Source organism: Rattus norvegicus, chromosome X, assembly GCF_021556685.1.
Source record: "Rattus norvegicus strain SHRSP/BbbUtx chromosome X, alternate assembly SHRSP_T2T, whole genome shotgun sequence".
Classification (NCBI taxonomy): Eukaryota; Metazoa; Chordata; class Mammalia; order Rodentia; family Muridae; genus Rattus; species Rattus norvegicus.
Window position 1 is genome coordinate 112249291 of NC_141554.1, and position 22446 is coordinate 112271736.

Consider the following 22446-nt stretch of genomic DNA (forward strand, 5'->3'; position numbering starts at 1 on the left):
ATCATGTGTATGAATGTGTACATAAATATGTACATATGTCCAGTCTTACTCATTTGCTTAGGATTGTTTTGGTCATCCAAGGACTTCATGCTTCCAAATGAATTTTGAAACTGTTTTTACTGTTTCTGTGAAGAATGGCATTGGAACATTGATGGAGATTGCACTGAAGATTGTTTTCAATAAAATAGCACTTTTCAATAAATTGTTTTTCTGACATATGAGTGGCCCAAGAGTATAACTTTGATCAAGACTATCCTTTTCTTAAAATACTTCAAGTATACTTCAAATTTTCATGGTCTTTATAACAATGTCACTCATCTCTTAGGCCTCATCTTTCCCAGTTTTCCTCTTTGTAGGATGCTTCAGCCATTCCAAATTAGGGTCAATTTCCTAATAAGTTATCCTAACTCATTTTCAGGCTTCCAAATCTGGTGTACCTCTGAATGGAGTATTCTCATCTCCCCACTTAATACATTTCTCGATAGCCTGAAGTGTTAGCCTTCAGATCACCAGCTCTAAGAAGCACTCTGTGATCCTAACAGGCCTTTTTATTTACATTCCTTTATGAGCTTCTGTAGCATCCTTAAATATTATCCATAGCCATTGAATGGAAATCAGACGTAGAAAAACATGGGAAAACTCTATATGGCCCAGGTGCAACTGGACACTTGGGCTTGAGAAGAGGGAGGCAGCTGCATCCATCGTGCTCTCTTTAAGAAGAAGTGATCGTAGCTTTATCAGAAGAGAAAATGTGTTAACAGTTTAGCCAGGCGTGATGGCATATACTTTTAATCTCAGCATTTGGGAGGCAGAGGCAGGCAGATCTCTGTGAGTTTGAGGCAGCCTGGTCTACATAAAGAGTTCCAGGACACCTAGAGCCTAGGACACGGAGAAACTCTGTCTCCAAGAAAACCAAACCAAACCAAACCAAACCAAGAACAACAAACAGACAAACAAAAAGGAGCCTTCATTCTGATAGTGAAGAATACAAACTTGGTGCCAATTTCCTGAGAGTTGCTAGTAGCACTGGAATCTCAGTGTCTAAAGACCGGAAGGGGTGATAATATGCAGTCATTTTAGAAAGGTAAAAGAGATGCAGATAGCTCGTTTCCAATCGACATGGAGAAGAAGATTTTTGGTCCCATTTACTGTCCCTTTATTTTTATAATGATAATGCCATGTTAAAATTGCTTTTTAAGTTTGTCTCTATAACAACGACGGATGACTTTGAGGACTGGCAATCTGTTTCATTGATCTTTGTATCTCAACTGCCTAACCAAGTTTTGAATACTTCAGCTTCTTTGAAGGAAAAGAGTTTCCTTCAAGATTAGACTTGAACAACCCACCTAGCAGATCCTCCTCATTTTATATACATTGTTCACATCTGAGCCTTTAAAAGAACGCATTGTCTCTAAGAAATCAATGAAAAAATAGCAAAGCTGGCAGAACTGCTTGAGGTTATCAGGGTGGAGACTCACTTCTCTTTGACTCCTTAATTTTTGTGTATGCATATTAACACTCCATTGTTCTTTCAGCCACAATCAATGAAGATTGGAAAATATTCCTATTGGAACTTTCATTGAAATAATTTGGCTAGTCTTATCAACTTTAAGCCTAATTTCTGACAGCTTAAAGATAATACTTTTAAACATGGACTATTTAGTGCAACAAAATCTCATGAATCAACTAAATTTTTTAATTTTTCTCAATGTTTTTGAAGCATGCTGTTGACATTCTATTTGCTTGTTAATGAAATTAGAAAGCCAGAGGAACAATTTCTGTTAGTGCAGGATCATGGTATTTTATTTTTTGAGACAATTTCTTACTGTGTAGCCCTGGCTGGCCTAGAACTCCTATGTAGACCTCAAGATGGCTTCAAACTCACAGGGACTCACCTACCTCTGCCTCAAAGTGATGGGATTAAAGACATGGGCCACCATATCCAGCCCTAGCAAACATCATGATTTTGAGTGATTTTTCTGTCATTGTTAAACAAAGATGGCATATTTTTTCCTTCTGGGTAAAAAGTAATCCAAAATACAATTATGACATAATCCAGGAAAGGAGCCCCTTTATCTGTGCACAGTTTTGATAGCCATAGGTTTTTCTCCTGATCCTCTTATAAATCTTAGACTACCCAAATAGATGTCAGCCTACCGGTGAAAGAGAGAATGGACTAACAGTAACACTTGGACTCTAATCAGTCTCAATGAAGGGTATCATGGAATTATTCAACAGGTAACATGAATGGGTGAATATTAAGATCCACCTTGAAGAAATACTTCATTTGCAAAGTGATTAGCAAAGTCTGACCTACTTTATTGAGACAGACTTTTGGTCTCTTTTAAGAAAAAATTAAGTATAAATTTACAATTGCATTTAGTGAGGACAAATGCCAAGTTAAAAGTAACAGAGCAAGAGCTGGGACTATAGCTCAGGTGACACTGCTTTCCTGGAATGCTCAAAAGCCCTAGTTTTGATCCCCAGTATGGCAAAGGCCCTCCAACCAAAGTGATCCAAAAACAATGAAGTTAATTTAATCAAATTTCAAGTTCAAAAGAAATGACATATTTTTTATATTCAATAGAAGCTTATTTTGTTACCCTTTTGCTGCACTGGGAATCAAAGCCAGGGCTTTGGTAACAAAATCAATCTTGTCCTTTCTAAGCCATGGATCAATAAATAGTTACAATTGATTCTGACAAGAGCACCAAGTGAATTCAATGGGAAAAAATGGTATTTACAGCAAATGGTGCTAGAACAGCGAGATATTCATGGGCAAAATCCTAGTAGTGAGTAATAAAAACTTACTAAACATCTGACTCTGTCTGCTGACTCTAGAACATTGTCTACTAAATCTTCTGAAGACTCATCTGTTTTAGAAAAATACAAACTGAGTCAGTGCTTATTATTTGATTCTCTTGGAAAATTAATTTTATTGCTGCTTATTTTTAATTCTTTACTTATCCATTTAATTTTTAAGTTTTTGCACATTTATATGCTTATATTGAGTATAATTCCCCAACACCCTCCATTTTCTTGCTTCTTCTCCTCCTACTAACTTCCCTTGTTCCTCTAGATAGTTTTAATTCTATGCCATGCATACATTTGTGACTTTTATATGTCCATACAAAATGTAGAAATCCCAAACAAGAGAAAATATGTTATTTCTTATCAATGTGGGGCCCGATTTTGTATGTTAGGCGTTAACTGTTGAAGTGGAAGGTACTAAGTGTCCACTATGCAGTTTAGTATCTCACTCACAATGTTATTTCAGCATATTTTATTTTACTATCTAAGTTCAATCCGAAGGGGCAGGAGAGACAGTGATTGGAGAACACGTGCTGTTCTTAGAACTGGTTCCTGGCACCCATATCAAGTGGCTCAAAACTACCTGTAACTCCAGTTCGAGGGGTCCTGATCCCCTTTTCTGGCATCTATGGACGCTGTCCACACATGGCGCATATGCAGACAAGAAGATATATAATACGCACAAATAAAAACAAATTCAGTCCTGAGGCACTGCATACAGGTGATTCAGTGCTTAAGAGCATACACTGCTCTCCACAGAACTCTAGTTCAGTTCCCATAATTCCTATTCGGCGGTTCACAGCCACCTGGAACTCCAGCTCTTTGTGGAATCACTCACCTGCACAGACCCTCCCCTCCACAAGTACACATCATTAAAAAAGTAATCATAAACAAAATAAACAATTCAGTCACTCATATTTTCTTCGGAATCTGTGTTATCATCTTGTTATTTTCCACAATAACAATTGCAATAATCTTTATCTTGTTCATTATTTCTTAATGGCTACAAGTGTTATTTATTTATTATGCATTCATTTTGGTGTGTGGCCAGTTTTCTCAGTGTGTGTGTGTGTGTGTGTGTGTGTGTGTGTGTGTGTGTGTGTGTGTATGTGTATGTGTGTGAGTATTCAGACAGTATCTCTACTTCCAATTTGCATCTCTAGCACCACAATGGTTTTTATTTATGAGCATTTTAAAATGACACCATATATGTGAACTAACTTGACTTATCCAAAAAAATGAATATATACACTTCCATTCTTGTAGGTATATGACTTTTGAAATTATTATGAGACATTAAGTTGGCAAGTATCTCTTCCTTCTCAATGTCCTCCCTTTCAGACTCTCCCTGTCCTCCACTTCATTGTTATACTTTGTAATTGCCTTCTGAGCTTTTTGCAACCACACATCATGTGATGCTAACACCTTATAGCAACCCTGAACTCTCGTTCGTCACGCTCTCTGTGAGTTCCTTTTTCCCTGGATTTCAAGTACGGAGTGAGATGCTGTTGTCGAGCTGTCTCGCTTTCTTTTTTCTCCCTTCCATTTGTTCTGTGTTTAATGCCAATTATTTTGCGTCATTAATCTTGTAATCAAAACATTCGTTGGTTGAATTTATAGCATCTACACCTCAGCAAGCATCACATTCTTTCTGATGTTCTGAAATTTATTCCCTTAAAGCTGTTAATCTTGTATTAACAAGAACCTTCTTGATCCTCCAAAACTGCTTTCAGGGCCACAAGCTTGGAGCTGGGAGTGCGAGTGTATGATAGCTTCCCAAGACACCTTCAAGGTTGGACCCTTTAAGAGGAAAAGGGTCATTTCCAAGGGGTAGGTTCATTTTGTTTTTCAAAATGGATTTCAAGGGGGTTATGGTCATTGTTAAAACATTCCAGGCATAATAATAATAGCAATACTGTGACATAATCCTCATAGGCAGCTCTTGCTGTAGGCACACTGGTGTGTGCCTTAAATAAATGCACGTCTGAGAAAGCATTTATATTATTCATCTTTATAAAAATTTAATTATGTACAATACAACTGAGAGAAATTATGATACCCATCACACATAAAAATATACACTAATACAATTTAGTTAAAAAGATCAAGGACAAGGTCATGGATTAGTGGTAGAATGCCCACCCATTATTTTACGCAAGGCCTGGATTCAATCCTCAGCACTACAAGAAGTTCCATATAATGAAATAGATAGTTACCAAGTAACTCTTATTTTCAGTGGCGAGTTCTTCTCATTCATTAGCAATGATTTCTCCCCTTCTTCATGGAAGCAATTATACTAATTATTCAAATATCTGTCACTTCCTACTTGGAATCACATTTGTCAAAAGAAAGGCCTGCAAGTAATTCAAGAAGCAACTATCTACACTTAAAAGCCATGTTTCAAGAGAATATTTCTCTCACCTTCCTGGCTTTAAAAATATTTTATCAAAGAAATATTATTCCTATATGGTTCAAACATCATTTTACTGAACAATTACTAGCATGGTTACTTTTGTCAACTTGATACAATCTAGGCTTGGTGTCTGTGGGTTTTACTGCTGTGAAGAGACACCATGACCAAGGCAAGTCTTATAAAAGACAACATTTAATTGGAGCTGGCTTGCAGGTTCAGAGGTTCAGTCTAGTATCATCAGGGCAGGAGCATGGCAGCATCCAGGCAGGCATGGTGCAGGAGGAGCTGAGAGTCCTACCTCTTCATCTGAAGGCTGCTACAGGAAGACTGACTTTCAGGCAGCTAGGGTGAGGGTCTTAAGCCCACACCCACAGTGACACACCTACTCCAACAAGGCCACACCTAGTCCAACAAGACCACACTTCCAAATAGTGGCCCTCCCTGGGCCTAGCATGTACAAACCATCACAGTTGGGGAAAGAGTTTTGGTAAGAGGTTGACTAGATCAGGTTGTCCTGTGTGAGATTGTCTTGATTACTTTTATTGAGGTGGGAAGACCCACCCACTATTGGGAGCATCATTTCCTGTTCAGGGATTCCGTACTGTGTAAGGGTAGAAAGAAAATAAGAGTCAGACACTAACATGGATACACTAAATCATTGTTCTTCTCTTGACTGTGGATAAAGTATGACTAGTTGCTTCAAGTCCCCAATTCCTTGACTGTCCCACAATGATGGACTATCACCGAAAATGATGAGCCAGTTTAACCCTTAAGTTGTTTTGGTCACAGTATTTTGTCACGGTAACAGCGAAATAAATTAAGACAGTTACTATATTAATCCCGTTTCATACATTGATATGCATGTCCAGTTTAGGTAGAGATTACGACTAGATTCTCCAAAGCTGTTTGGAACAGTTTCTGTTTTGCTCACAGAGTCAGAGAGCTCCTATTCCAGTTCCTCAGCTTGGCTAGCGCTATGCTAATTGTGACATTGGTGATGTATCATTGTAACTGTAATACAAATTTCTCTGATAACTAATAATGATGCCTGCTTTGTAATGCATTTCTCAGTCATTTTGATATCTTCTTTTGTTGAGTGACTCTTCAAGTCTCTTGTCTCTTTTGCATGGATCTTTCTGTCTTTTTTTTTATGATGAGAATTCTTTCTTTCATAGGTGAGTCACTTCTCAGTTATATACATTTACAAGTATTGGTTCCTACCTAATGCCCTCAAACTTTTAAAATTAATTTTATACAACATACAAAATAATGGGTTTCGTTGTGACATTTTAATACATGTAAGCATCAAATGATTCTTACATATAAACTTAAACCCATATTCTGCATGTAAGAGAAAATCTGTCATATTTATCTTTGTTGGTTTATTTTGCTTAACTTGATTTTGAGTGCCCTCAATTTTTCTGAAATTGCCATAATTTCTTTCTTCTTTACAACTAAGTAAAAGGTTATTAGTTACATGAATTACATGTTTTTTCCTCAGTCACCTATTGGTGAATGTGATAGTACTAATTTTCAACTTGATAACATCTATAGCCACCGGGGATATATTGCTCTGAACATGTATGTGAGGAAATTATCTAGATTAAATTAATTGAGGTTCAGAGACTTGCCCACTGTGGGTGGCACTGTTCCATGGCTGGGATCCTGGACTTCATAAATGGAGCAAAGAAACCCAGCAGTGTGTATGGATTTCTTGCTCTCTGCTTCTTGACTGTGGATGCAACGTGAGCAGCTCCCATAAGTTCCTGCCATTGTGACTTCTTCCTCATGACAGAATATACATGTTATTGTGAGCCGGAGCGAACCTTTTCTTTTTAAAGTTGTTTTTGCCAAAGTATTTTATCAAAGCAATAAGAAGAGAAGCTAGGACAAGAAGCACGTGCACTGGTTCCATGTTGCCTGTTTTATTGCCACAACAAAGTATCTGATAGGAAAGAAGCAACGTAAGGAAAGAAAGATTTATTTTGGCTTATATTTAAGAAGGGATAGAATTCATCACAGAGGGAAGATGGTAGTGGGAATATGATGTAGTGTGGGGCTTGAAAAGGAAGGGCTCCCTTAGGCTTACACAATGCTTAGATGAGTGGCACTTCTTAAGAAGATTTAGGAAGTGTGACCTTGTTAGACTAAGTGTGGCCTTGCTGGAGGAAGTGGGTCACTGAGGTTAGGCTTTGGGGTTTAAAAAGCCCAAATCAGGTCAGAGGATCTGGATGTAGAACTCTCAGCTATTTCTCTAGCACCATGTCTGCCTGCCTGCTGCCACGCTCCCTGCCACGATGATAATGGACTAAAACCCATGAAACTATAAGCAAGTCCCGATTAAATGCTTCTTTTTATAAGAGTTACTGTGCTCGTTGTTTCTCTTCACAGCAATAGAACAATGCCCAAGACACGCAGTTCCATTGCGTCTGTGGGAGGCAGACAGAGATGGACACTGCTGATCAAGTAGCTTCCTTCCTCCCCCTTTTATTCATTCTTGGACCCCAGCCAATGGGTTATTGCTTTTTGCATTGAGGTTGGAGTTTAAACTCTCAGGAAATGCCTTCACAGACACGGCCTGAGGTATACCTTCCAGATGATTTCAAATCTAGTCATGTTGACAATGAAGATTAACAATCAAACATATCTTGCCTATTGTGAACAATACCATAAAAACATGAATATGCAAGTATCTCTGAGGTGTGTTGACAGAGTCCTTCAGGTATATAATCTGGAGTGGTATGGGTAGGTGGATCATATAATAGTCACAGTTTTAGGATCCTTTTGGAGAAATCTCTGTGCTGATTTTCAGAGTGGCCAACCAGTTTGCCTCCTTACCAGCAGCGCCTAAGTGTTCTTCATAACCTAATTAGCCTTTTTTGTCATTTTTGTTTTACTGTCCAAACTTTTGTCTACAATGCACTCTGAAGTGTTTCATACAGGTGTGAACTTGGGGCCAAGATTCATTTCCTTTTTTAATTCCTTCTATTGATCCAGCACAATAAATCCCTTTCTTCTCTGCAGTGTTGTCATTGTCATAAATCAATATCTGTGAGCACTGGATGTATTCCTAGACTTTATTATAGTTCATCTGGGATTTTACAAGGTATCGCTTTACTGTTGTTAATGTAACTTTTATAAAAAAAAGTTTTAACCTGATGATATTAATTTTCCTTTTGTTCTTCTACTTTATAATTACCTTGGCTATCCTTGGTGTCTTAATTTGTTTCTGTTGTGATAAAGACATTGTGACCAAATTAACTTGGGCAGGAAATGTTTTATTTTGCTTTCATATCTTGACTACAGTCCATCATTGAGACAAGCCGAGGCAGGAATTCTAGAAGGGCAGGAACCTAGAGGAAGAAACTGAATTGGACATCATGGAAGATTGCCGCTTACTGGCTTGGTCTCCATGGCTTGCTCAGCCTGCTCTTTTAGAGAACCTAGGACCACCAGCTGGGGAGTGACACCATATCCAATGTACTGGCACTTCTGCATCAATCATTAATCAAGAATTTGATTGGAAGTATTTTCTCAGTTGCCGTTCCTCTTCCCAGAGACTCTAGCTGATAAAAATCTAATCAAGACACTTGAGTCCTTGCTCTACTTTCTCTCCACTCTGGAGTCATCTTGAAAATGTGGACTAAAATAAGAAAATGCATTGAGATTTTCTTTCTTTTTTCTTTTTTCTTTTTCAGTGTAGGCCATAATTTGACTGACTGGAAGGGCATATAAAAAATAGTATAACTGTACATTGCCTTTAAACTAAAAAACCTCAAACTCTTTCCTCAGAAATGGCACATAAGTCTGTTCACTGAACTTGCAGGTAGGGCCTCAGTGAGAAAATAATCAATGGGACAAGAATCAGTATGAACCGTCATTGACTCAGGAGAGACAAGGGCAAGATGGTGCAGGTCCATGATAGAGAGCTGGAGGGTGGGAGGGGCCTGGCTCGCTGTTAGCCCATATCTTTTTTTTTTTTATTAACTTGAGTATTTCTTATTTACATTTTGAGTGTTATTCCCTTTCCTGGTTTCCAGGCAATCATCCCCCTAATCCCTCCCCCTCCCCTTCTTTATGGGTGTTCCCCTCCCCATCCTCCCCCCATTGCCGCCCTCCCCCCAACAATCTAGTTCACTGGGGGTTCAGGCTTAGCAGGACCAAGGGCTTCCCCTTCCACTGGTGCTCTTACTAGGCTATTCATTGCTACCTATGAGGTTGGAGCCCAGGGTCAGTCCATGTATAGTCTTTGGGTAGTGGCTTAGTCCCTGGAAGCTCTAGTTGCTTGGCATTGTTGTTCATATGGGGTCTCGACCCCTTCAAGCTCTTCCAGTTCTTTCTCTGATTCCTTCAATAGGGGACCTATTCTCAGTTCAGTGGTTTGCTGCTGGCATTCGCCTCTGTATTTGCTGTATTCTGGCTGTGTCTCTCAGGAGAGATCTATATCCAGCTCCTGTCGCCCTGCACTTCTTTGCTTCATCCATCTTGTCTAACTGGGTGGCTGTATATGTATGGGCCACATGTGGGGCAGGCTCTGAATGGGTGTTCCTTCTGTGTCTGTTTTAATCTTTGCCTCTCTATTCCCTGCCAAGGGTATTCTTGTTCCCCTTTTAAAGAAGGAGTGAAGCATTCGAATTTTGGTCATCCTTCTTGAGTTTCATGTGTTCTGTGCATCTAGGGTAATTCAAGCATTTGGGCTAATAGCCACTTATCAATGAGTGCATACCATGTATGTCTTTCTGTGATTGGGTTACCTCACTCAGGATGATATTTTCCAGTTCTGACCATTTGCCTACGAATTTCATAAAGTCATTGTTTTTGATAGCTGAGTAATATTCCATTGTGTAGATGTACCACATTTTCTGTATCCATTCTTCTGTTGAAGGGCATCTGGGTTCTTTCCAGCTTCTGTGTTAGCCAATATCTTCCTGTGCCTAGATCTGCCCAGATGTGCTTGGAAAGGGGCCAAGTGTCCAATGAGATCAGCAGCTCATCTGCCTTCACAGCACACCAGGAAGCCAAGGACAGCAGAGCCATCGTCTTTTGCAGGGGGAGTGGATGCCTATATGGCTGCTGGGGCAGTAGAGGTGTCACTGTCCAAGCCAAGGCTAACGGAGCTCCTGAGCTGCCCGTGTCTGTCTCTCCCTCCACCAGCCTGCCCATGGACTGTCACTGGATAGCTTTGACACAGTTGGCTGGGTATAGGCCAACCTGGCCGCTGTCTAAACGTCCCTTGCACCAACCCTGTCCATCTTCATCCTCTATCTTGGTCAGCAAATCCTAGCCTTGAAGCTCAGCTCATAGTGTTCCTGTCCCTTATAGTCATAGAGGGCCTGAACTCACACTTCTGTTCCTGAGGTCGTGCCCTCAGCAAATGGGTTAGAGTCCCCGTTGGCATCTGTGGAGGAAAAAGGGTTGTTAGACTCATCATCAGACCAGTCAGTGGGGATAATTCTGAGTCTTCTCATAGCTGCTGACATTTTTGGCCTTCATGTCCTCCTTCTCACTGATGTTGCTGCCGCCTGTGTCGTCCTCATGCTCGAAGGGGTTATAGTTGGACTATCACTGCGTGGACTGGGCAGGGTTGCTTGGGACACTAAGGTTGCTGCCAGGCTTGTTCTATCCAGACTGGTCACTTGTCTGGTTGATTCCTGTTAGGGTGACACTGTCAGCAGCCTTCTTCTTGTCTCTCTGGCTGAAAGTTGGGTTCAGATCTGCAGACCACTCCTCAAACTGTGGCCAGTTCATAGCCATGCCTGGCCCATGGTTAGCTCAGAACCACCTCATGTCCTCTACAGCATCAGCTGCTCCAGCTCGCAGTAAATGGTTTTGTAGCTAGCCACACTGGACAGGTCCAAGTGCCGCTGAACCTCCCGGAAGAAGTGCGGGTGCTTCTCTTCAAACTGCTAGCACTGCTCGAACACCTCCTGCTCCATGTTCTCCATGTACTGCGCTGTAGTCTGGTCAAGCTCCTTCAGGGCCTTCTCATACTTGTCCTTGGTCTTTAGAACATCCTGCTTGCATTTTTCTATCTTGTCTTGCAGTTTTTTCAGCGGCTCAGGGTTGAGGGATGGATGTGCTTCACTATGGGCTTCCCGAGAGATGGCCAGCTTCTCCTCTTTGCATGCTGTGCTGTGTGCTTTCTTTGCGGCTTCCATCTCTTTCAGCTTCTTGGCCCAGGGCTTCTGGGTCTTCCGAAAGTCCTTCTCTGCTTGCGTTGTCTCCTTGAAGCCTCCCATCATCTGCTTGTAAAAGGCTTCCTTCTGCCAGTTCTGGATCTTCTCAAAGTCTTCATTCATCAGTGATGCCTTCACTTCCAGGTGTGGCTCGCTCACCCTCTCTGCTTCACACATGACAGCCATTCAGGCTTTCTCCACGGTCCCATACTGTGGTCCCTTCTCTACAAGCTACTTCCAGCGTCGGGCCCACTCAGTGAGCTGCTGTGCACATGCCTTCTCGATGCATGCCCACTCGTGCAAACAGGTCATGAGGTCACCCCACAGGCGGTGGCCATCATCAATCCGCTTCATCAGTCCGTTTGTAGTTCCCAACCTCCCAGAAACTGTCGCTGGACACTTCCACTCCCACAGAATCATCGTAGGTGACAGACATTTCTGCAGAGGGTGAAGGGACGGCAGCAGACACTCCAGTTCAGGGATCAGATGCTCAAAACCTGCAGACAGACCTTGGCCACCGATCGCCTTGGGTCCCACTGAGCACGCCAACCGGGGCGGATTGCGACTCCGACCGTTTTGCATTCTGCTCCGGTCGGTCGTACTCCCCAGCCCTGCCCCGAGATTTTCATTGAGTTGTATTACATATACTAATCAACTAAGTAGAACTGAGAGCTTCACTGTGTCCATGAGCTCTATATCCATGAGCTTAATTTTTCTATTTGTTTCTACTTTTCCTATTAATACTTTGTAGTTTCTTTTTAAATTTTAACATTTATTTATTTATTTATTTATTTATTTATTTGTGGTGTGTGTGTGTGTGTATGTGTGTGTGTGTGTGTGTGTGTGTGCATGCACACACATGTCGTTGTGCCTGTAAGGATGTCAAAGGACCTTTTACAGGAATAAGTTCTCTCCTTCTTCTATGTGGGTCCTGGGGATGAGACTCAGGCCATTGGGCTGATGGCAAGTGTCTTCGCCTACTTGACCATCTCACCATCCCTCCTTTTTCATCTATAGTTTCTTATGCAGAGGGGTGTTTCAAGGTAATTCCTAATGATATTTTAAATGATCTTTATTTTTCATTCATAATTATTTTCTTTAGTTTATTAAACTGATTCTAATACTTTTTTATCCAGTAAAATTTTTGTTTTAACTTGTCAATTCTAATATATAACTGCAAGTGAATATTTCTAAATATATTATATAGTCTAATAGTCTAGGGATGTTCCAAGACTCCATTAGTTGTCTAAAACTGTTAAAAGAACTAAATTTTGTATGTGTTAAGGTATTTGCCTATAGATATATACATATCCATAGTTAAGGTTAGCATAATTACACATATTAAAAGATTGGCAACAATAACAACTAGTAAAATAGAGTACTTACAATACTGTCTTTTTTGTTGCTGTTGTTTGTTTAAGACAGGGTCACACTGTGTAGCTCTGGCTGTCGTGGAACTCACTGTGTAGACAAGTCTGGGTTTGAACTCACAGAGATCTGCTTGCCTCTTTCTCCCAAGTGCTGAGAGTAAAGGTGTGCACTGCTATGCCCAATTTAGAATACTATCTTATAATAAAAGTGATATAAATGTTTTCCTCCTTCAAAATCTATAGATTAGGTATATGATTTGCTTCCTTAAGCTTTCATCACTGTGCGTGTTTGTATATGTGAGTATATATGTGCACCAGACACTTCAGTTTTTTAATTTTTATTTACTTTTACACTCCAGACTTTATTCCCCTCCTGTTCCACCCTCCAACTGTTACATATCTCATACTTCCTCCTGGCCTTCCCAAACCCCTGTCACCTGTCCCCACCCCACCAGCCCCAACCTGACCTCTAAACTTCCTGGGGCCTCCAGTCTCTTGAGGGTTAGGTGCATCTTCTCTGAATGAACACAGACCCTGCAGTCCTGTGCTGTATATGTGTTGGAGGCCTCATCTCAGCTGGTGTGTGCTGCCTGGTTGGTGATCCAGTGTCTGACAGATCTCAGGGGTCCAGGTTAATTGAGACTGCTGGTCCTCCTACAGGGTTGCCCTCCTCCTCAGCTTCCTCCAGCTTTTCCCTAATTCAACCAGAGGGGTCAGCAGCTTCTGTCCATTGGTTGGGTACACATATCTGCATCTGACACTTTCAGCTGCTTGTTGGGTCTTTTGGAGGGCAGTCATGATAGGTCCTTTTTTGTGAGCACCCCATAGCCTCAGCAATGTCTTGGGGCCTCCCCTTGAGCTAGATCCCACTTTGGGCCTGTCACTGAACCTTCTTTTCCTCAGGCTCTTCTCCATTTCCATCCCTGCAGTTCTTTCAGACAGGAACAATTATGGGTCAGAGTTTTGGCTGTGGAATAGCAACCCCATCCCTCACTTGATGCCCAGTCTTTCTACTGGAGGTGGGTTCTACAAGTTCCCTCTCCCCACTATAGGATATTTCATCTAAGGTCCCCCCCACCCTTGAGTCCTGATAGTCTCTTACTTCCTAGATCTCTGGTACCTTCTGGAGGGTTCATTATTTTATGACAAGGTATCTCAATGAATCTAGCAATTCTCTTGGATCTACCTCCTACTCTGAGTGCTGGCATTTTTTGTCTGGGTGGTGAAATCTCACCTCAAGTCCTTCTTGTGTGTACACAGCCAGCTATCTGCTAAGCTATCTCTCTAGTCACAGTTTTTGCCTTTTAACTTGAAGAAATAATTTTGCAGCTAATTTTGTTACATTTGATGTGACAAGGTCACTGCTCTTGTGCTTGGGGCCACTATTAATTAAAACATTGGTTAATTCAATTAATATTAGGTCAATGACAGTCTATCTGATAACTAATATAGCTACTCAATGACTAAGAGTAGGTGACAAATACACAGGATGCACTGGGCTCACATCACAAGCAGGATGGATCAGGACTATCCAAGATTCTGCTACACAGAATGACATGTAGTTTATAACTTAATGAATTGTTTACTTCTGGAATTTTCCATGTAATACTTTCAGATCACAGTTGGCCTGAGATAAAGGAAACTACTGTGTATTTTTCTATGCCGTTGTGTATAAATGCGTATGAATGTGATTTTTTAAAAATGTCTGTAGGGAAAACATAGCACAAAGGTACCTCGTGCATGACTACACTTTATTTAATTAGCTGCAGTTTTTAGCATTTACTCTCACCCTTATTTGTTTTCTAGCTCCCATTTGCCTTCTGCTGCCTGCCAAACTGCTCTGAACAGCATTAGCATTGACATTACCTGCAGTACTAAACAGACAATTTTTGGATGCTTTGAAATGCTCAATACTTCGGGTATCAAGCTTATTTGGGGGTGCAGGAAAAAAGAAAAGGAAGGGGGTCTATGGACTGTGTGCTCAACAGTGCTTCCTGGGATGTAAGCCTAACTGCTGAAGCTCAATATCAGAGCATTTCATAAATGCTTCTTGCAATTTCTGGCTCTCTTGCCATTCACTGACCACAAGAGGTCACTCAGTCCACAGCGCTGTGGACACCTCATCATGACCCCATTTCCCTGCTTCATCTCTTGTTTCCTCCTCCCAGTAAAACAAAACAAAAATCCTCTCATAATTTAATGGATAAGAGTAAACGGACAATAATAAGCGGAATGTGTATAAAAACAAAAGAGAAACAGACAAAAAGATCACATGGTGAGATGCTAGTCCGATTTTTCTATCCATGTAAAACAATTATAAACGAGACAAAATATATACAATATTGGTTTTCTTTATTGAATGGGCAGTCCAGGGATATTATCTCCAATAGGAAGAAAATAACAAAGAAGTGAGCTCTTGCTATTTTTCCAAACTGCCTGCCTGATATATTCCTGAATTGGAGATATGTGAGATTAAAGGCTATCAAGATGCTTAGAATTTGAAAGACACAGTACTGGAAAGGAGAGAAGCAAAAAGTCAATGAGGTGAGATGGAGGTAGTCGGTAGAGAGGAAAAAGGGCAGAGGAGGAAGAGAAGGAGGAGGAAAAGGAGGAGGAGAAAGGAGAAAGAGGAAGAGCAAGTGGGTAAAGAGAAAGAAAACAAGAGGCTGAAGGCACAGAGGGAGATGGGGAAGGAGTGAAGAGGGAAGGAGGAAAGGAGAAAGAAAGAGAGTGAGGGAGGGGAAAGGAGAGGGGCAAGATTCAAATCTTGAGGGCTTGTAGAGAGGCTTTCCTTAATCTTTAGCTGAGTGTTTAGTTTATGTTACTTTTTCTTAATTATATTTGCTCGACAGTTCATATATAGTACATAATTCATTCTGATTATCCTCATCTCCTTTCACCTTATGCACATTTCCTTTTGTGAGACACTATTCCTGGGGTGACATGAACAAACATCTAGAAACCTAAGGAAGGATACGACTGGAGTCCAGCTTGGTGAACCAATGAGTTCTAGTGTGGCTCCTTACAGGAATGTGGGGAGAGAGGTTACTTACAGGAGTCCGAATGACTCACAGTTGTCTTTATCACCAAAAGCCCACCCCGGCATGAACGACGACTCTTGAAAGCTAGCTACCTGGAATGTAGTGCACAATTGGCTCATCTGAACAGGCTAGCAAATGTCCTTTTCAGGTAGCTCAGTTGGCCTGAGCCTCTTCCAGGAAGTCTGGCTGGTCTGAAACTTCCAGATGTCTGAGCTTGTCTCAAAGTATCTCTCAGCAGTCTGTACAGCTCTCTCTCTCTCTCTCTCTCTATATATATATATATATATATATATATATATATATATATATATATATATATATATATATATATGCATGCATGCTTGGGGATGCAGAGATTCACTGGTCAGTTCCAGTGACTTCCTGAAGTTATTATTTACTTCCATAAGGCAATGAGCTTCTCTACAATATGAAATGTTTCATCTTTCCACAGAACGTTCTTGGGTTTCACCGCCCCTTAGAATATTCTGTTGTTTCACCTTTCATTCCAGATCTTAACGAGATTCCCTTATCTTGGGAAATTGCTACACGATACCTCTGTAAAACCCCCATTCCGTACGGCTTTCTTTCCCATGTTCACGCCTGTGGCATTGTTTCCTGGCCCACTGAGTTTAACCAGGGCTGTCTACAGGACCATTTGAAACTATCGAATGGGGCCTACTGGGCTCATCAGTGGGCACACAATTGAATACAATGATGTCTCCTCTCCCAGAATCTATCAGAAATCAATGGTTCATCAGGGAAGGACTGAACCTTCTAAGTCCCTCCTTCATCCACAATTGACCGTTAACAGGCTCAGTCTTGTTTAAGCCCAGTGCAGCAAACAATAGCTTCTGTGAATTCGTGGCTGAAATGGCAATGCCATGCCCACTGGGACAACGTTTCACAGCCATTCTTCCTTTCCTCTGGCTCTTACATCATTGCTGTCCATTATTCCTCCTTGTTTTCTGAGCCTATGCTAAGACAGAAGGGTAAAAATACTACGTTTAGTGCTGAGCACGCTTCCCCCATTCCGGCACCCTGAGAACACAGACAAGAGTCTCTACATTTACCTCCCACTGTTCAATGCAGAGAAGCTTCTCTGATTAAGGCTGAAGTAGTGTTTGTCTTATGGGCATAAACATAGATATTCAGAAGGTAGTTTGGAGCCATACAAATTTAGGGTTTTTTTAATTGGATATTTCATTTATTTATATTTCAAAGGTTATTCCCATTCCTGGTTTCCCCTCTGGAAACCCCCTATCCCATCTCCCTACCCCCTGCTTCTATGAGGGTGCACCCCCACCCACCCACCCAGTCCTGCCTCCCCACCCTGGCATTTTCCTGAAGTGGGGGGGGGGTTGAGCCTTGCCAGGACCAAGGGCCTTTCCTCCTATTGATATCCAACAATACCATCCTCTGCTACATACACAGCTAAAGTCATGGGGTTGTTTCATGTGTACTCGTTGGTTGGTAATTTAGTCCCTGGGAGCTCTGATGGGGTCTGGTTGGTTGATAGTGTTGTTCTTCTTATGGATTGCAAATCCCTTCAGCTCCTTCAGTCCTTTCTCTAACTCCTCCATTGGGGACCCCATGCCCAGTCCAATGGTTGGCTGTGAGCATCTGCCTCTGTCAAACTCTGGGAGAGCTTCTCAGGAGACTGCTATATCAGGCTCCTGTCAACAAGCACTTCTTGGCATCCACAATAGTGTCTGGGTTTGGTGTCTGTTATATGGGATGGATCCCCAGGTGGGGCAGTCTCTGGATGGTCTTTCTTTCCTTCAGTCTCTGCTCCACTCTTTGTCCCTGTATTTCCTCCCTTGAGTATTTTGTTTCACCTTCTAAGAAGGACTGAAACATCCACACTTTGGTTTTCCTTCTTACTGAGGTTCATGTGATCTGTGAATTGTATCTTGGGTATTCTGAGCTTTTGGGCTAATATCCACTTATCAGTGAGTGCATACCATATGTGCTGTTTTGTGACTGGGTTACCTCACTCAGGATGATATTTTCTAATTCCACTCATTTGTCTATGAATTTCATAAAGTCATTGTTTTTGATAGCTGAGTAATATTCCATTGTGTAGATGTACCACATTTTCTGTATCCATTTCTCTGTTGAAGGGCATCTGGGTTCTTTCCAGCTTCTGGCTATTTGTATGTTGGAGCATCATTTGGGTATATGCCCAGGAGTGGTATAGCTGGGTCCTCAGGTAGTACTATATCCAATTTTCTGAGGAACCTCCAGACTGATTTCCAGAGTGTTTGTACCAGTTTGCAATCCCACCAACAATGGAGGAGTGTTCCTCTTTCTTCACATCCTCGCCAGCATCTGCTGTCGCTGGAGTTTTTGATCTTAGCCATTCTCACTGGTGTGAGGTGAATCTCAGGGTTGTTTTGATTTGCATTTCCGTGATGACTAAGCATTTGAGTATTTCTCTAGGTGCTTCTCAGCCATTTGATATTCTTCAGCTGAGAATTCTTTGTTTAGCTCTGTACCCCATTTTAAAATAGTGTTATTTGGAGTGTAACTTCTTGAGTTCTTTGTATATATTAGATATTAGGCCTCTAATATCCTAAGATATCTAATCCTAAGATGTAGGATTGGTAAAGATCTTTTCCCAATCTGTCAGTTGCCATTTTGTCCTATTGACAGTGTTCTTTGACTTACAGAAGCTTTGCAATTTTATAAGGTCCCATTTGTTGATTATTGATCTTAGAGCATAAGCCATGGGTGTTCTGTTTCGGAAAGTTTCCCCTGTGCCTATGTGTTCCAGGCTCTTTCCCACTTTCTCTTCTATTAGATTCAGTGTATCTGGTTTTATGTGGAGGTCTTTGATCCACTTGGACTTGAGCTTTATATAAGGCTATAAGAATGGATCAATTTGCATTCTTCTACAAGCTGACCTCCACTTGAGCCAGCACCACTTGTTGAATATGCTAGTATTGATTTCAGGGCCAACAACTCATGAAAAGGTATCTCACAGAGGGCACTAGGATTTTTGTTCAACCACCCATGGAACTACCTAAGCTGGGAGATGGTAGGGTTGGAAAGAAAAACTAGAAATAGAGAGAGCAACTTTTAGCATTCTTTTGAGCTAAGGAATACTTTGCTGTTCTCCATAATTCCATGCTATAAGTTTCAGTGCCCACACACATATTACCTCAGTAGTGGGGAAAAAACAGCTTTAGACTCAAACCAAATAAAGTTTAAAAGCAAGCCTCAGAAGTACAACACAAAATGAAATTAATTTAATACTACCGTAGGAAAAAATTTTAAAAATTGAATCAATTTTAAAAATTCATCATTCACCAATGAAAGGTCAGGATGGCCGGTATCCAGTAAAATGAGGAGACATTAAAGAGAGTGTAAAAATACAACCATGACAAAGATAAAAGGGAATAAATTAAAAGACATAGAAGAAGCCAATGAGATGAAAAATACTCCTACTTATGAATAATACTAGATTACATATTGCAGCAGAAAGATTAGCAAATTTGAAAACAGCAATAGAAAAATCCTTACTGAAATACAGGAGAAAAAGGGGTGAAAAAATTCCTGAAGCATCGTTTGGCTTATGTAAGACAACGTAAAACGGACTACGATAGAGTTCAATGTGAGAACAGAAAAAATGCTGGAGGAAATAATCACAGAAACCATATGATGACAAATTTATCAATCTCAAAAGCTCAATGAATCGCAAGCACAGGAAATATGAAGGAAAATACATCAAGACATATTTTACCTGCTTAAAACCAGGGATAAATGGAAAAAACTTAAACGCAGCCAGAGATCCCATTACTAACAGAGGAACAGAGATAAGCACAGCAGAACATTTTTCATGGAAAACAACACAAGCAACATAGCTAGAGAACCAGAAGAAAGAAAATGGTATCCTATTACTATGCAAATTATATTTCAAAATGAGCGTGCAAGGAAAATATTTGCAGACAAACAAAGACCACAAAAATATATCACCGGCCATTCAGGTAATCAAGAAATATCAAGAAGGAATTCTTCAGATGTGAGCAAAATGACAGAAGAGATAGCTCTAAATAACCAATTCCATGCAAACATTGAAAGAAATAAACAAGTAACCAATCTAAAACGTCTGTCAGAAATGATGTCATCAGAATTCTGGAAATCAGCAAAAGCCTTTAGAGAAGCCAAGTAAGCAGTCAATCTATTCTCTTCCCTGTTCAACACTGGTTTTGAGGAAGCCATGTTTCCAGGATGGAAACCTGCTGTGCAATTCCAAGGTAAGCAGAACAGATAGACACTATTCACAAGGCAGTGGGGTACTCTTTATCTGTATATGTATTAGAACCTGGAAAATATCATTTGCAATTTGAAAATTAATGTTGAAAGTTAGATTACAAAGTAATGAGTGTCATCATGGCATCTTTATACACATGGGTCATTACACCATGTTCAAATTCATCCCATTCCCAATTGCCTTCTGTCATGGCTCTTGCCTGCCCTAATGGTTCCCTTCATTCCCCCTGCCTTAATTCACCCTTATGCTTTTATGTGGCTTATTGTAATTTCATTCCCCTTCCTTCCTCCCTTTAAGATTCATTCTCTCTCTCTCTCTCTCTCTCTCTCTCTCTCTCTCTCTCTCTCTCTCTCCCTCCCTCCCTCCCTCCCTCCCTCTCTCTCTCCCCCACCTTGTATTTGCATAACACAGACACACACACAGAATTACACATCTGCACATACACACTGTGTATACTGCACCACATTGTCTTATGCACTCATCTGTTTCTGAATATCTAGACTGGTTCCATTTGCTGCTTATTGTGAATAGTGCATTACTACACAGATATGCACACCTATCCCTTGTAAGCTGACTTAGAGCCCTTGGGTACAGATCCAAGAGTAATACAGTTGGGTCATATGGTCATTGCATTTTTAGTTTTTAAGAAATGCACATACCTAATGACTTGACAAGCTTACATTCTCATACGCAGTATCTAAGGACGCTTCTTCCCTCATATTCTCCCCAGCATTTGTTGTTATCTATTTACTTGATGACAACCACTCTGACTGGAATGAGAATCTCAATGAAGATTTAAATTTCATTTCCCTTATGGTTGAAGATATTGAATATTTCTTTATATATGCATTGTCTGTTGTATTCTTTGGAGAACTGTCCACTTAGTTAATTGGCCCATTTATTGATAGATTGATTTGTTTTCTTTGCTGTTTGATTTTTTTTACAGTTCTTTACCTATTCCAGACAATAATTCTACCTGATGTGCAGTTGGCAAAGACCCCTTTCCATTCTGTGAGTTGTGTCTGCACTTTGGGAGTTGTTTACTTGGCTATAGAGAAGCTTTTTAATTTCCTGTAGTCCCGTATGTCAACTCTTGGCCTTATTCCCCATGCTGTTGGCATCCTTTCCAGAAAACCACTGCCTATTTCTGCATCTTCAAGTGTTCTCCCAATTTTTCTCTGGCTTAACATTTTAGCTCTTACGTTAGGGTATTTTGTCCATAATTCCTTTATTCTTCTTATCCCACCATCCGATGTTATTTGGGGTTAATTTTTTTTTTACTTCTACAATTCTTAGTCCTTTAAAAATATTTTATGCTGTGTTTTTATGATTTTAGTGTTTATTCAAGACCAGTGCTTCTCAACCTTCCTAATGCTGCAACCCTTAATTCAATTCCTCATGTTGTTGTGACCCCCCAAACATAAAATTGTTTTCATTGCTACTTCATAACTGTAATTTTGCTACTGTTATGAATCATAATGTAAACACCTGTTTTCCAATAGTTTTCGGTGACACCTATGAAAGGGTCGTTCAACTCCCAAAGGACTTGTGACCCACAGGTTGAGAAACACTGTTCCAGTTCTCAAACATGGGTGATGTTGCCATCCTACATGGCTTTTGGCTCTATCTTCAGATACGTTTTGTACTCTTGTGGGGTGGCACTATTGGCATCTACTAAAAAGAGGTTAGGGACACTTTTACCTACACAGAGAACAGACATAAAGAACAGAGAATTATCTTCTACCACAGCTAATAGTTAATGTTGAGAAATCCTGATTTAGAAATTATGATTCTTCAGTTCATCTCCAATTCATACCTCCCCATTTCATAAATTAAAAACAATAAAAGTTCCATTATCTGCTCCTGTCTGGTGTCCTATCCAATTCTACGCATAACTCCAAAGCCACTGCTATGGTTACTTTAAACAACAGGACAAACATCTTTTCCAGTTGCCCACACACTTGTCCTTCTGGTGCCCTTCTGCTCCTCCTATCCTCCCAACGGTATCGCTTTCCCCCAGCCTTAAGAAGTAGTGTCTTTATTGGCAATTCTTTCTCTCAACTTTTTCATTTCCAAAGGATTTGGGGTCCCACAGCTCCAAGCAGAATGACAAACTTGTCTGTTTCTCACAATGCAAACATACAACTGACTGTGTGTGATATTTGTTTCTACCTCACAGGAGTTTTTAGTTAAAGATGAAGAAATGAAACTCCCACTCTCAACATAACTAAGTATGCCAATTAACTGATTTTTTATTCTGTTTTGCATTAAAATAATTCAGGCATGAAGATTCCCTCCCCAACAGAGAACAGTAATAGTTGCTTATAGAATTCTACAAACTAAAAATAGGAGAGATGTTTCT

At 40.6% G+C, this 22446-nt stretch overlaps 1 pseudogene; it reads right to left on the reverse strand.

Moving 5' to 3' along the window:
* Window positions 1-10393: 10393 nt before the first annotated feature.
* Window positions 10394-11836, reverse strand: Pacsin2-ps1 (protein kinase C and casein kinase substrate in neurons 2, pseudogene 1; annotated as a pseudogene).
* Window positions 11837-22446: the final 10610 nt, after the last annotated feature.